Source organism: Eulemur rufifrons, chromosome 7 (assembly GCF_041146395.1).
Source record: "Eulemur rufifrons isolate Redbay chromosome 7, OSU_ERuf_1, whole genome shotgun sequence".
Classification (NCBI taxonomy): Eukaryota; Metazoa; Chordata; class Mammalia; order Primates; family Lemuridae; genus Eulemur; species Eulemur rufifrons.
The window spans coordinates 175,670,316-175,684,926 of record NC_090989.1 but is presented as its reverse complement, the minus strand read 5'-3'; the positions used below and the strand labels follow the sequence as shown (position 1 = coordinate 175,684,926).

The following is a 14,611-nucleotide window of genomic DNA, read 5'->3' as shown; positions in this document are numbered from 1 at the left end:
CAGCACTGACTTTGGACACATTCCTTAACCTCTCCAGATGTGGTCCCCTGTTAGTGATACTGGGGACCCTGTAGTTGACTCTCCCAAGAGCGAGGAGACTGAATGAAGGAACATGTAGCACAGTGCCTGGAGTATTAGTGACTTCTCACTCTACTGGCTGCTCAAAGGCATATGTAGAAGAGAGAACAAAACAAACAAAAACCCTGGTCTCTGAGCTCCTAGGCCAATCCAGGGCAGAGCTTCTTATGCTCTCGGCACTGTTGACATTTGGGGCCAGAGAGCTCTTTGTTGTGGGGTCTGTGCTGTGCATTATGGGATGTGAAACAGCATCCCTGGCCTCTACCATTCCCTCCTGCCCCATCACAGGATGACACCCAAAACTGTCTCCAGACATTTTCACAGGTCCCCTGGGGTTAAAGCCACCCCTGATGAGAACAACCAATCTAGGGCACGGTCCATGTGGGCAGTAGGGCCATGATTTGCAGTTACCCTAGGGTGCTGCTGCGCTAGGTCTCCAATCGAGAATATGGAAAAAGGATTTGACAAGAGGCAGCTGAAAAAACAGTTTGCTTATACTGTTTTCAACAGGGAATGCGGTTACCTTTTGAAAACCAATCAGCCAGTATTTACTGAAGTGCTATCATATCTCACAGGAAAGAAAAATTCCTAACATATACCTGGTACATGCTTTTCGTTTAATACCAGTTTGACTATAAAATGTGAGGAACACAGTCTTTTGCCTGTTTAGTTTTCCAGTTTTCTTCTTCTTTATTTTAATTTTTTAAAATTGTGACAAAATACACAGAATAGAATTTATCACCTTAACCATTTTCAGTGTACAGTTCAATAATATTAAATATATTCACATTGTTGTGCAACCAATCTCCAGAATTTTGCATCTTGCAAAACTGAACATCAAACAAGAACTCCCTATTCCCTCTGCCTCTCCCCTCAACCACCAACCCGAGTCCCCAGCCTCTGGGAACCACCATTCTACTTTCTGTCTCCGTGAGTTTGACTACTCAAGATACCTTATATAAGTGGAATCATATAGTATTTAGCTTTTTGGTGACTGGCTTATTTTATTTAGCATAATGTCCTCAAGGTTCATGCATGTTACAGCATGCTTTAGAACTTCCTTCTTTTAAAGGCTGAGCAATATTCTGTTGTATGTATGTACATTTTGTTTATTCATCCTTTGCGGAACGCTTGGGTTGCTGCTACCTTTTGACTATTGTGAAGAATACTGCTACGAACACGGGCATGGTATACAAATATCTCTTAGGGTCCCTTCCCTGCTTTAAATTCTTCTGGGTATATATGCAGAAGTGGAATTGCTGGATCACATGGTAATTCTAATTTTTCTTCTCCTTTTAACATTTTCTTACCCTTCCCTAGCTGAGGGAAATAGAATGGGCTTGCCCTTCAGACCTCTTCCCACCCTTTCTTGAAGGTTTCCACGGCTGCCTTTGATTCTTTCTTGCATTCTGTCTTTTTGTAGATGGACACACAAATATGTTTTGAGGTACCAACACAAGGCAATCATTTGTATCCATGGTCCTGAGGTTCCAAGCAACATTTAGGCAGCCATAACCGCGTCTTGCCCACTCTGTCACCAGGACCTGTGATGCTCGTGGCCTGGCGAAGTTTGCCTGAGCTCTGCGTCTGCGGAAGCGTGCGGCCTGGCCCCCTGCCCGCCCGCCACCTGCACAGGCAGTCACATCCTCGTGCAATTTAATGAAGCAATGAAGAGGAAGATGCGTGGTGAGAACGGCGAGCTGGTGTCTTCCTTCCAGTAGTGCTTTGGGTAGCACATGGCAGCTCCCAAATGAAGGCTCTGTCCCTCCCCTCTGAGGAGCCCCGTATCCCTACTGCTCTGCCCTGTGGTCTCCACCAGTGGGGGTGGAGAGGGCTGGGTGGGACACTCAGCCCTCCAGCCTCCAGCGTAATTTACTTAGAAATATTCTGGTTCTGAATTGACATTCTCACTGTAAGAAAACAGGAGAGCAGAAAAGCAATATGTTGAAAAGCTTGTATCTATGGAGACTGCTTTTTTTTTTTTTTTTTCCAAATTAGACTGAAACCTCCCTAAATCTATATAATTCTATTTACAGAATGGGCCTACCAAGCCTTGTAGTGAGGACTAGATCTTGGCCATCAGCTCCTGGGGTGTGTAAGTGAGGTCCAAAAGACCCAAGGGAGGGACAGTCACAATATTTGGAGATCGAAATTACGTAAGTAGAGGGAGGCTGAAGGAGGTGGCCATAAGTCGAAGTCCCTACTGTGCTAGGATGTTAAATCCTTTTGTGTGAGCCAGAGGTTCCTCTGCTGATGGCTGGGAGGACAGAGAGTCAGCAGAGATAATGGAATGCACAGGGACTCATGCCACAGCAGGTTACTCTTAAAGGTGGATAAATAAGTGGAAATAGGACTAGTCTTGCTGTTTCACATTTTTGAAAGTAATCCAAAACACCAGTTCTTTCAGGCCAGTGTAGCTCATATTAAACGTGCCTGCCAGAAAATGAAGAATATGGGACAATATTCATTCATTCATTCAGACATAGATTTTTTTTGTTTTTTAAGCCAAGGATCCAGTGCTGAGCTAAATCAGACACATTGTCCTCAAAGAGTCTGCATGTCATTACAACCCTTTAATTCCTGTGCATAACAAAACATGTTGGATGAGTATGTTTTCCTGAAAGTAATAAATTGTTCTATTATTTTGTTTGCTTTTATCCCATTATTTTCCAATAAATAGTAGAGAGACATTCCAGTGCTGGAATCACATAAACACATCTCTTCTGAAAATAAGTCACTGTTATTGTTTTAATCCATTTTAATTTTCTACTGGTCACATCAGAGGCTCATGGGGTCTTTCTTGGGGTTTCCTTTCACTCAGTCTCATATACATGGCTTTTCACTTCTTGGGACCAAGTTTTTTTTTTTTTTTTTTTTTGTCTGCAGGGGACCCTGTTGTTTGGGGGTAGATTTTTTTTTTTTTTAACCTAATCACCCTTTTGATTTGGGTCTCCTATGCCCCAGCCAGAGAGGAGTAGGTGCTAATTCCTGTCCTTTGGGCTTGAGGTTTCTGCTGGGTTGAGAGACAGGATGGTGGGACCTTGCTGATTGTCTGTGATAGCCCCTCCTTTGGGGAACACGCAGCGAGACCTGGGGTGTTCCTGTGGTGGGACTTACCCTGCTCCCCACTTTCTGCCCCAGGCAGTGCCTCTCGAGGCCTGGTGAGCCCAGTGGAGAATTGCTGGTGGCTTCTTGTGTCCTTGAACTCTGTATGTATTCATTTGTTTTCCTTTTCATACATTCTTAGAAGCAAAATTGTTAAATCAAACAAACTGAGAAATTTTATTGTCAGCATTCTGGTTTTGAAGACTGGTGATACCAAGTTTGTTCCCCATCAGCGCATTTTTTTCAACTCCAATAAGATAGGGTATTATATGTGAAAACATTCCCTAATTTGTTAGGTGGAAAAATGGTATTGTCTTAATTAGCATTGTTTTGATTGGTAGTGAGGCTTGCATTTTTTTGTTTCCTGTGTTTGAAGTAGGTGTCAAAGTTATATAAAAATTAGATTTATTTTAATAGACATTTTGCATTGTTCCTGCATACAGATCTTCACCTGGGCTGGTAAAGACCCTGAGGCAGTGTGGTTTCTAGGTATTTTGATGTATTCTAGTCATCACTCTTTAAGGCTGTGTTCTAGACTTGGTTTATCACTGCAGTTAGTTCAATGCTACTGGGTTGAAGTTTTCCTGTTCTTAGTATTATAAGGCGTTATGGGAGTTGATTCCTAAGGGTTTTATGGAAATACATGATAGTGTAGTAGGGACCATATTTTATGAATCTAAAACCAGGATTTCTGATTTTATGAGAATGAGTCATGTTTATGGGGACAGTGGGATGGGATATTTGAAATGTGGGCTGCAGTGTTATATCCAGAAGGTATTATCATCACAAGTGCCAGCATTTCCACACCGTGTTCCTCACACCACAAGTTTCTCAAAGTATTCGTTTTTTCCATGCAGAAACTATTCGACAGTTAAAATAAGTTGGAAAACACTGGCTTATACCAAGCTGAATTTTTGTTTTATTTTAATTTCAACTGTGGGATTCTCAGGTTTTAGTATCATAATGTTCATTGTTGGTCTCAGAGGGAACTCCAGACATTTGTAGAGTTTTCCAAATGAAACTTTCTTCGGTGGCAGCAGGGAGTGTTGGGGGAAGACAGTGCCTTTTGATATATTGAAGAGCCCATACCAGGAAGACAGTTTGGGAAATGCTTCATTGGAATAATTATAAATTCCTACATGGCATGAACCCACATTCCCTGGGGTTAAAACTCAGAAATAGTTTTTAAGTTGTGGATTAATGGAGTATTAATATGTGTGGAAGGTTTCTCCCTCCCTCCCTTCCTCTCCTCCTCCTCCTTTTTTCCTCCTCTTTCTCCTCCTCCTTTGTTTGTCTTGCAGTCTATTACTTTAAGCTCTTTGGAGAAAAATAATGATATAACTGAAATGTGTGTGTATGCCAGTGCATGTGTGCATCCGCAGGGGATAGTTCTTGCTGTGGAAATGAATATTTGCTGCTTTTGAGAATAGCTCTTTCCCAGAATGAAGGGTAGCCAAACCAGTATCATTGAAACATTTTGTCTGATGCTTCGTAGTCTTAAATATAGCTTAATAACACTGGTTTATTGACTGTTTTGGGTGAGGCAGTGAGCTGAGAAAGAAGGGCAGAAGTTAAGTTTCTTGGCTTCAAAAAACTTATACCTTAGTTGGAGAGGAAATAAAAAAACAGTGAAAAAATAAAGAAAAAAAACAGAGATATTTACCAATATAGCACATTGACTGTCACGTTAGGAAAAAAATTGTTTTCCTTGGGGCCACGGTGTTTTATCACAAAAATAGAATAAGAACTTCTAAAACAAAATGATCCTTTCTAATTGAATGCAAATTTTGTTATTTTCTATGTGTGAGTTATATGCAACTTGAAAAATAGTTGATGCAGCTTGCAAGGTAGAGATGTGTGAGTTACATATGCTTCACGAGGCCCCGGGCTCAAAACTAGTGTGAGTTAAATACAACTCACATGGCAGTTAATGTGTTAAGAACTGACAAATTGTCATAAAATTGAACAGGGTGGGTTGTGAATTGGTCGTCTAATACCTGGCTATAGAAGATCAAAGGAGAGAGAGATGGAGGTGACATGGCCCATAAGTCAAGGGCTTCTTGGTGAAGTGAAAAATCTCGGAATCTCTCTGCTTATATGTGTGTGTGTGCACGTGTGCGTACAGAACAAATGTCCATCTTCCTGCTACCCAGAGTTAATAACTGTTGACATTTGATCATATTCACCTCTACTCTGTTGCCTTTAAGAAATATGACATTTGTGACAAACAGAGTCTCCTCTAACTACACCATTCAGGTCTAACCCCTCCCTCCCTGCTCACCCGCTTTACACACACACACATACACACACACACAAACACACACACACATACACAAACACCCACAGAGCAACCCCCTCGTGAGGTTCAGCCATATCCTCCTTCTGGTTTTACGGTTTTATTATTTTATATAGCCGCGTGTCCATAAAGGATATATAGTGCTTTTGTGTACATTTCTTTAATTTGCATAAATGGTATTATGTGCATATCCACAAACATTTTTAAATGTAGGACCTCAGGCACTTCCTGTGCCCTAGAAGCTCATTTCTAGTCCTCTGTTTTAAGGGAAGTTGGTATTTGAGCTGCACAGCTTTGCAGAGGCACAGTGTGAGGTGTGGCATGCAGGTGGACTTCTAGGACGGGAAGTAGGAAAGGGAGGGTCTCCTGAAGCTGTCATCCTGCCTGGGGTGGACAGAGTCCCCCTGAGGGCTCTAGAGTCTAGTTCTCAGCAACGCTATTTTCTCTTTCATTTGGCATTTAACACATATTTTTTCAGGGTTACTTATCTTTGCAGATGTATTTGTCCTGTTTCTTCAAGCTGTACTGTAAACTCCTTAAAAGTCAGGACTCTGATTCTTAATATCTTTGCATCTTATCTTTGTGCCTTACATAAGAAATATTTTACAATGGATTTTTTTTCTGTTTTTAAAAGGACTGTATAGTAGAAATGTTCATTATGGTGCTTGGTCTTTAAATAATTTTCAGAAACTAAACTTGAGGCTTATGAAGATAAACGATTGCAATTTAAGCCAGCCGGGAAGCTGTAACGTGGGCTTGGGTTTTCATTTGGCATGGATCTGTGGCTGATGCTATCTAAGCTTCCCTGTGCCATCAAGGGATGGCAGACGGTGCAGGTAAGTGCAGACACACCTTTGCTTACCTGCTGACGGGAGCATTCACACCCATCCACCCAGCCAGTCAGGGAAGGGAAAATTCACATGAGGGCTTGGATGGGCTTGAAGCTGCTCTTCTGAGTAACAGAGAAACAGGCTAGCAGGGTTCCAGAATACACCGCAAGCTGGGGAGGAAAATAGAGCCCCCATAAACCTGTTTTATATTCTGTTTGTACAGCGTGCATGTTTTTAGTATGTGTTTTTATTTTAGTTTACAGACCTTTCCCCCTTGCACAATCAGAGATTATTCAAAGTCTCCCCTGCCTGCCCTCTCTCTGATGTGCGATGTCAGATACGGAATGTGCTGGAAGCCTTTGAATGTTTTCATTTCTTACAGTTGAACCCATAAAGTTGTTTCCCTGATTGACTGCGTGTGCACTGCAGGAACACACATGAGACGTTGCTCTGTTCTGATGGACGTGTACAGCGTTTGTGTATTTAGAGACAAAGGGATACATCGAAACTCTGGCACCTACTATTTGATTTTATATTTTCAAAAACAATGCCTAAAGTGGTTGGGCTAGTTTAGGCTGACTTGCTCTATTTTGTTCTGGGTCCTTGTATAATATATCAACAGTTTATGACATGGTTTTCACCATTCAGTGGCTGAAGTCTTACCTGCAAATCTGCCATTATCATGGATTTGCTCTTTTTTTCTGGGGAGAGGGGAGTGGAGGACAAAGCAAATCATTCAAGTCACCAATTTTTAAAAAAAAATACCTAAGGATCCAAAAAGACCAAGCAGGTACGAGATAATCAGGGTGTTCTACCCATTAGAATCATCCAAGCCCACTGTTATTTTGTCTGTCTTAAAGCTCAGACTCTGGTACATCCTTGGAAACATTGCAAAGAATAGCTCCTCAGCCAAATCATGGGGTGTTGTTTTTTTTTTTTTTTTTGGTTGGTTTTTTTTTTTTTAACATGTTCACATTTCCTGTCAGTGTTAAGTGTCGAACTGCTTTGAAGGCTAGACTTAGGAGCTCCACACTTAAGCCTGAAAATGAATGTAAATGCTGAGAGTTCTGCTTTTGGGGGGAGGGGGTGATGAGTAGCTCTGGGCCCCTGATTCCAGGTTTCTGGAGCTGCAGGCACCTAGTGTGTAGGGCCCAAATCATTTGGAACCACAGCTGAGATGCCAGAGCCAGCCCAGGCCCTGCCCTGGTAGGTGTGGCATCAGCGCAGTGCACCCGGTGGAATAGTAGCAGATGATTAGACTGGGAGGGACAGGAAGAGGAAGCTTCCAAAGGGAGAGAAGAATGAGGGTCATGGGCCAGGGCCCGGGAGGGGTGCGTCGATTGTGCTTTGAATGCAGGGAGGGGTGCGAGGTCAAAAGCTGGTTCAGGAGTGGTGGGGCAGGGAAGGGGAAGGGGAAAATGTTGTGTGCTGGGCTGGGGAGGAGATGGAAAAATCAACTGGGTAGATGCAGGAAAGCAGCAAAAGGGAAAATTCTGGGTATGTGCTGGGCCACTGTTCCGGTCCACGCCAAGGTCTGCAGCCGAGGTCTGTGTGCCCCAAGGTGGGCAGTGGTTGGTCCACTGCATGTCCCAGTTGGTCTTACTTGCTTAGTGCTCTGTGGGAAATGAAGTTCCTTGGGGACCGTGATACAAGTGCCGGCTCTTTCTGTGGGGCGGGGCCTCCTGGAACATCTTTCACCCTTAAGAAATACTTGCTGCAAATAGGTTTCCTGAGACGCGAAGCCTTAGAGGATCCTGCGACTCTGTCGTAGGTTCTCTTAGCTTCCCAGATGGCTCACGTGAAGACACCAAGTGCAGACACGGGAGCAGGAATTGCGTGTACGGTGGTGTTTAAATTTAGTCTTTCTTTTCTCTCCTTTTCGCTGTATAGCTTTGGTTTCCCATTTAACATACACAATAAAGTCAGAATAAACACCTGGAAAGAAAAATAAAGTCAGGAAAAGGCCAGGAGGCTTGGATTCTGAATTTGACCCAGGGTCATAGGGTGGCTTGGAAAAATCAGGTTCTCTTCCCCTTTGGGTATATTTGTTATTGATGAAATGGGTTTGCAGTAAGGTGCTCTTAAGTATTTATGGAAAATATGTTTAGTTGAAAAAATCATTCAAACCAGCCAGTAGGGCCATGTGGGACCAGGGTTCAAATCCCTATTTCACCACTCACCAGCTTGGGGACCCTGGCAAGTTACCTTGTCTCTTCAGAACCTCAGTTTTTCTATCTATAAAACGGGTAAGTGTCATGGCCAGGGTTGAGCGTGAAGCCCACAGCTCAGCCCAGTGCCCAGCACAGTGTGAGACTGTGTCCTGCATGTCAGCTCTTACTGGCGAGGAGTAGCCACTGGCGTGGAACATGTCACCGAGAATATTGACCGCATGGGTACTTCTGGGCACGCATATCCTAGCACTTTGCTGCTTATTTCTCATGGCCCTCCTTTTTCGTGAAGCCTTCCTGGATTTCTTAACCACCGACCAAGGAAACAACACTGTCCTCTGCTCCCATTGGAGATTTGTTCTGCTCTTCAAAAGCTGGATTCTGTCTGTCTGGTCTTTACCTGGCTCATTTGCATGCCTGCTTTCCTCCCTAGATTACCTGAGCTGCCTGCAGGCAAAGGGTGCATCTACTGGACCTTGTTTTAGCACTCGCCTCCCTGCATGCTTCTTCCCACTAGGCACCTTCTAAGTGTTTTACTGAAGTGAGATGAAAGTGGTGGGGAGAGCATCTGGGACAGGGTTTCACATAAATCGGGGTGCGGACGGTTGGCACAGGTGCTGTATTTATTCCCCTCTGGCTGTGGCTACTCTGTTGCTCCAAGGCCAGTGATCTCCAAAGCATCCCCCATGGTCGCTCTTGCCCCAGAAACATGTGGCTGCCACCGCCCACAGTCCATGAGCTGGGGCGACAGACAGACACCATAAGGCAGAGTTCTAAGCCCCTCTTCCAAGGTGGCAGAATGAGATGCTTTTTCTTTATGTCCCGGGAATCTGAGCAGGTAGGTTCATCTTTTAGAGATAAGTCTGGGAGCTTGAAGTACAGGAGACCCTGAGATTGAAAATTAAAAATTTAATGTTGTTTTAAATGAAAGTAGATTAAATAAGGAACCAAATAATTTCTAGAGTAAATGGCAAAGGCTGTAGACCCTGCTGTAAGTGAAGTAGCATGCAGATGACTCCTGATTTTTTTTTCCCCTCGAACTTGGGATCCCTACATATCACAGACAAGCATCAAAGCCCAAGATTCAAATCTGTTACTGAATCCATTCCAGAAAAGCGGGGAAAAGCTACCAATTTGTCATCTGTTATAAAATTTCATAACCTTTCTTTTCCTGATATTTTTGTACTATTATTCACTCGGCTTGCAATACTGCAACAGATTTGTGCCTGCTCATTTTACTACGTGTGCATGGCTGTGGTCTTTATTTTACAAGTAAAGACTGGCGGATTGAGTTAGCAATGCCGAAATCGCTCACGCTGCAAAATCCTGAAGCCAGGTTTTCCGTGGTAGGGGCTGGCTATTTTTAGGTACGGTCAGAAGGGAGCTGGTAAAAAACCTGACCGGTCTCATTGCCCGGGTGGTCTTTCTCTGTCGAGGTTGTGGTCAGCGTGGCAGAGCCAGTTGAGCAAACCTCTCGTGTCACTTCCTGTGGGAGCTGGGATGAAGGAAAAAGAGGAATCTTCATTTCCCTAAGTTGCCAGTTTTTCTTGCGTCCCAGTGGAGCAGAAGTAGCTTGGAAAGATTTTGAATTTTGTTTTTCACTGGATATGCAAATATGTTTGAGGAACGCTGGTAAATGGGCTTGTCTTGGGGTTTTGGAATGAGGAATAAACCACACATAATTTTTGACTTTATTTAATAAAGTGAATGAACAGGCCGTCGACCCAGGTGCGTGAGATAAGGCACCGTGGGGTGATTTAGCGCTCTTTCCATGATGATTTTTGAAGACAACGACTTCCTTGGGAAGTCTTATTTTGAGGGTTTCACCAAATTTGAGCTCAATATTTAGTTAACACAGACGAATCATTATGGAACATGTTAATTCTGTTTTTCCATTTTTATACAATCAGTCTAACATTTCCTTCTCAAATACAATACTCTTTCAGGTTTTGCTCCTAAGCATTTTTCTAACTTTCTATTTCTATTTCAATATTTTCTGCCACCCAGACATCAACAGATGGACAGGGACGTTTCGGTCCCCTCCCCGCCGCTCCCGTCCCCCCATCCCCAAGTTCTCACAAGCAGCACACAAGTGCCGAGTTCCGCCTCGCTGCCTGCTTCTTGGCACAGGCCTTTGATTCCTGAAATGCTCAGAGCAGACCAAGAAAAAAAAAAAGTGTTTCTCAGGTGAGCCTGTCCAAGAAGATTTTTTCCTTAAAAAATAATTTCCTGCTGCTCCTCCCTCCTCCTCCTCCCACTGAAAGGGGAGAAGGCAGATAGAATTCAGACTCTCCCATAGTTTTTCCTCAACGTCCCCTTAGAAATGATGTCACCTTGATCTGGTGGCCCCCGCCCATGGGTGAGGCTGCTGGTGATAAACATGGGGACTTTGAATGGAGATGGGACAGTCTCACAGAGCCAGAACTCACATCTGCCTCCTTGTCCTCAGCCTGTGCCTTGCCGTTGATGCCTTCTCCTCGTGTTTGCTGGTTGTAATAACGGAAATAGCAAAAAATGTCAGCCGACTGCTGTCTGCATGTCGGCACTAGTCCAGGGAGTTTCAAAGGGATGTTTTATTGATTCTGTAATTGCACAATAGAATGGACAAGCTGAACGGGACCTCGGGGCCAGGAAAGCCCCTGCTCCAGCAGCAGCTCCTGGCTGAGCCAGGGTTTGGGGACAGCTCAGGGAGCAGTTGCAGCTCAAGGTGAAGTGTGTGCTTAACCCTTTCTCTAAACGTGCCCCTTCAAGTTTCTTTTGTGTGTACATGTGTCCAGGCCACATCTCATTGTGGAGATCTCAAATGTTTAATTTCCTTTGAATCTGATGTCTTGCCTAACTATTATGGTTTTATGACTCTGCCTCTTGAAGGGCTCTTTTCAAACCTTGGGTATGAAAGACATTTCATGGGGGAGCCTCTCTAGAACAATGGGCTTTCACTAGGAACTTCTCATGACACAAAAACCAGAGAGCAGGCCTCTGAACAAGACTTGTTAAGATACAGTAGCCCCTTCTCTGCTAATAAGCTGATTGCTTTCCAAACCCGAAGGGGTGGACCAAGCTGTTTTGCCAAAACAATTGAAAATTAGCTCTGTCAACTTTTACTGCTGCCATATTTTACCCTGGCATGCGTATCTGTACTGTTCCATTAATTTGGTTAGAACAGGAAACATTTGGAGCAAAGGCGTTTTTAAAACCAAAAAGGGATTGCAGAGGACTTGACAGAACATCCCACTTGGAGGTTAGGCGAGTAGGAGACCCCTGGTGATTTTCAGAACTGCTTCATGAGGTTCCGCATCTCCATCGTCCTGCTGGGTGGAATGGTGCTCAGTCTTTTGCTGCCGGATTCCTCATTCTGAGAGTATGTGGACTTTGAATGGAGATGGGACACTCTCACTCTAGAGGAGGAGAGAGGCTGTTCCCGTATCACATGGTGTTTATCAACTTTATTAAAAGCCATGCTGCTGGTACCTGAAGATGGGACTTCTCTTTAACTTAATTTACCCTCTAGGCAATTTCCTCTTGCTCATGGTTCCACTCTTCACCTCAATCAGGAAGACTCTGAGACATTCCTGTTTTGAGATAGTCTTTTTCGTGGACTCCAGGTACTCATTTTCAGGTTCCTGAGAGATACCTTCACGAAGAATCCCCTCTTACCCTCAGATCTCTGCATAGGCATTTCTGGGATGGAGTTTGTCATCTCTCATCTTCTCCTCCTCCTGATTGCCTGCTTCTGTTAATTTCATCACCACCTGTCCAGCCACTCATGCCTGAAAGCCAGGAGTCATCTTTACTGTTATTTGACCCCTCACTCCTCATGTTGCTAAGTTCTATGGCTTCTGTCTGTCCTTGCTTGCATCCTCCTTGCTGAGCTTCTCCTCTCATTGGGGCCTTTGGTGTGTTTTGTCCATGTTACTGTGGTAGCCTGCAGCTGACCCTTCTGCCTTAATACATTGTTCCTGGAATAATCCAAATCACATTACACATACTTGTTCGGGGCCTTCAGTAGCTCTTTTTATCGATAAGAGTGCCAAGGCTCCGCAGCCTGGCATTCCAGGCCTTCTGTGCTCTCCCCGCACACTCCCTCTGTGGCATGGTTTCCAATTCTCCCTGACCTTACCCATCACATGCCCTTCACTCCAGCCAGACCCTCCACCTACCATCCCTCCAGCATCACCGGCACTTTTGTACACATGTCCCCGCTCCTTTTGCTCTGTGTGAAATGCTTTTTCTCTCTTCTCCTTTATTTTCTGTTCATTCATTAATTCATGTGTTCTGCAACCATGCCTTGAGTACCATGTTTGTGCCAGACCCTGGGCTACAGATACATGGCAGTGACCCAAACAGCTGCAATTCCTGCCTTTATGGTCTATTAAGGGAAGAGTCAAAGAACAAATGAACATATAAGTATAAATTGAGGTGATTATATGAAAAAAGTCCATCTGAGGTTCCAAGAGACAGTGCAAGAAGGGAGGCTATTTGAGAAAGGCTTCCCGAAAAAATGATTTTTAAGTGAAGGCTTGGAGGATGAGAGGGAGTACACCATGCATAGAGGTGGGAAAGAGCCTTTGGGGCAGAAGGGACCCTGGAGTGGCATAAGCATGTCTGCAAGGAACTCAGAGACTCTGGGACTTTATCTGTTGAAGTTTTTGTTTTCCTTTCCTAGATCCACAATGTTCCTCTTCTTACCGGAATCCGTCTTTCATTGACTCAGCAGGGTGCATGTCTACTTGCCCTGTGCAGTGATTCCACTTTGGTCCTCGCTTGTGACACTCCTCCCTTTTGCCTTGAGCAAGTCACCTCTGAATTCTTCGAGGGCAGTGACCATGCATTTCTGTTTTCCTTCCTGATATCTTCCAAACCAGAGGCTCCTAACAAGAATTTACAGATTATTTGGTGAATTATTTATTGATGCCGTAAATATAATTAAAAAAAATAGCTTATCTTTAGCCAAGAGTTGAGCTTATGTTATTGACTCTCTCCCCTGACTCCTTTGCCCGATTCTTCCAGTGTTCATAGAAGCTTTTCAATCCTCAGACCTACCTGCATTCCCAGAGAGTGTGTTGTTTGCCTGCTCATAGGTGAAGAGGCGTTAATGTTAGTTAATATCCTCTTTCAACCTCCCATGGGGTCAGAGAGTCATGCACTGAGTTTATGCTACTAGGGCTTTTTCAGTCCTGAGCAGAGACCTAGATGACCCAGCATGGTGGTCAAACCCAGCTGGCCTGCAGACTATGGTCTTGAACAAGCCACACTCTTGATTGATGTGGTTCAGCAATACGTGGATGGGTGTATATGGTTGGGATCCTGGAAATTTGCTGGAGTTTGAATAAGCTCAATTTATTGGCCCTTCATGTTGGATGAATATCATGGTAGAGAAAGAAATGAGGACAAATGTAGAGATATTCATAAATCTCATGTCTTTTTTGGTTCTCTCTTTTTTTAACGTGGTTTAGCTGCTTTGACCAAATGAAATCTTATTTGCCGCTCCCCCAATTTAAAATAAACAAAAGTTGAGTTCTTATGGTTGACTAAGGGCGTTTGTTCAAAGCTTCTCCTTCTTATTTTTTCATTCAGCAGATACTTATTAAGCACTTATTTTGCCAGGGACTCTGCTAGGAGCTGAGGAGGCAGTTACATACCAGAAAGTTGAAGGACTTCCAACTCTGAGCAGTTGGCCTCTCCTCCCCACCTTCTACACCACAGTGGCCCATTGGACTGGAGTTTGAAAACCACAGTCTGTATTAGAAACAGTAAAGTGAGGACACCTTATAGGTTATTATCTGACATTTGCAAATTAGTATATTCCCAGTATATTAATAAAAATTCAAAATCATGCTTTTTATCTTTTTCTTAGTAAACACTTGGAGAATAGCAGCTGCCATATGCATTCCCCTCTGCCTAGAAAAACTTTCCCTTTTCTTCTCAATCACTCCTTACCTCTTATATTTGGTTTGCAACTTCCTCCCACCCCAGGCTGGAGGTCGTTTCATGCGAGTGTTTGGCTTTTTCGATTGGATTCTTGAAGGCAAGGGCTATGTCCTCTACTCTAATAGCAGTGAGCACAGGGTAAGTACCAGTTGCTTGATGAATCCTGAGGACCAGTTGTCCCACTCAACAGTGACACCAGCCCT

General features: G+C 43.8%; 1 protein-coding gene across 2 annotated transcripts in view; it reads left to right on the top strand.

Annotated features, from left to right (window-relative positions):
• The window catches only part of FOXP1 (forkhead box P1), a 566,277-nt gene that overhangs the window by 132,058 nt on the left and 419,608 nt on the right, over positions 1–14,611 (top strand). The window lies entirely within an intron of this gene.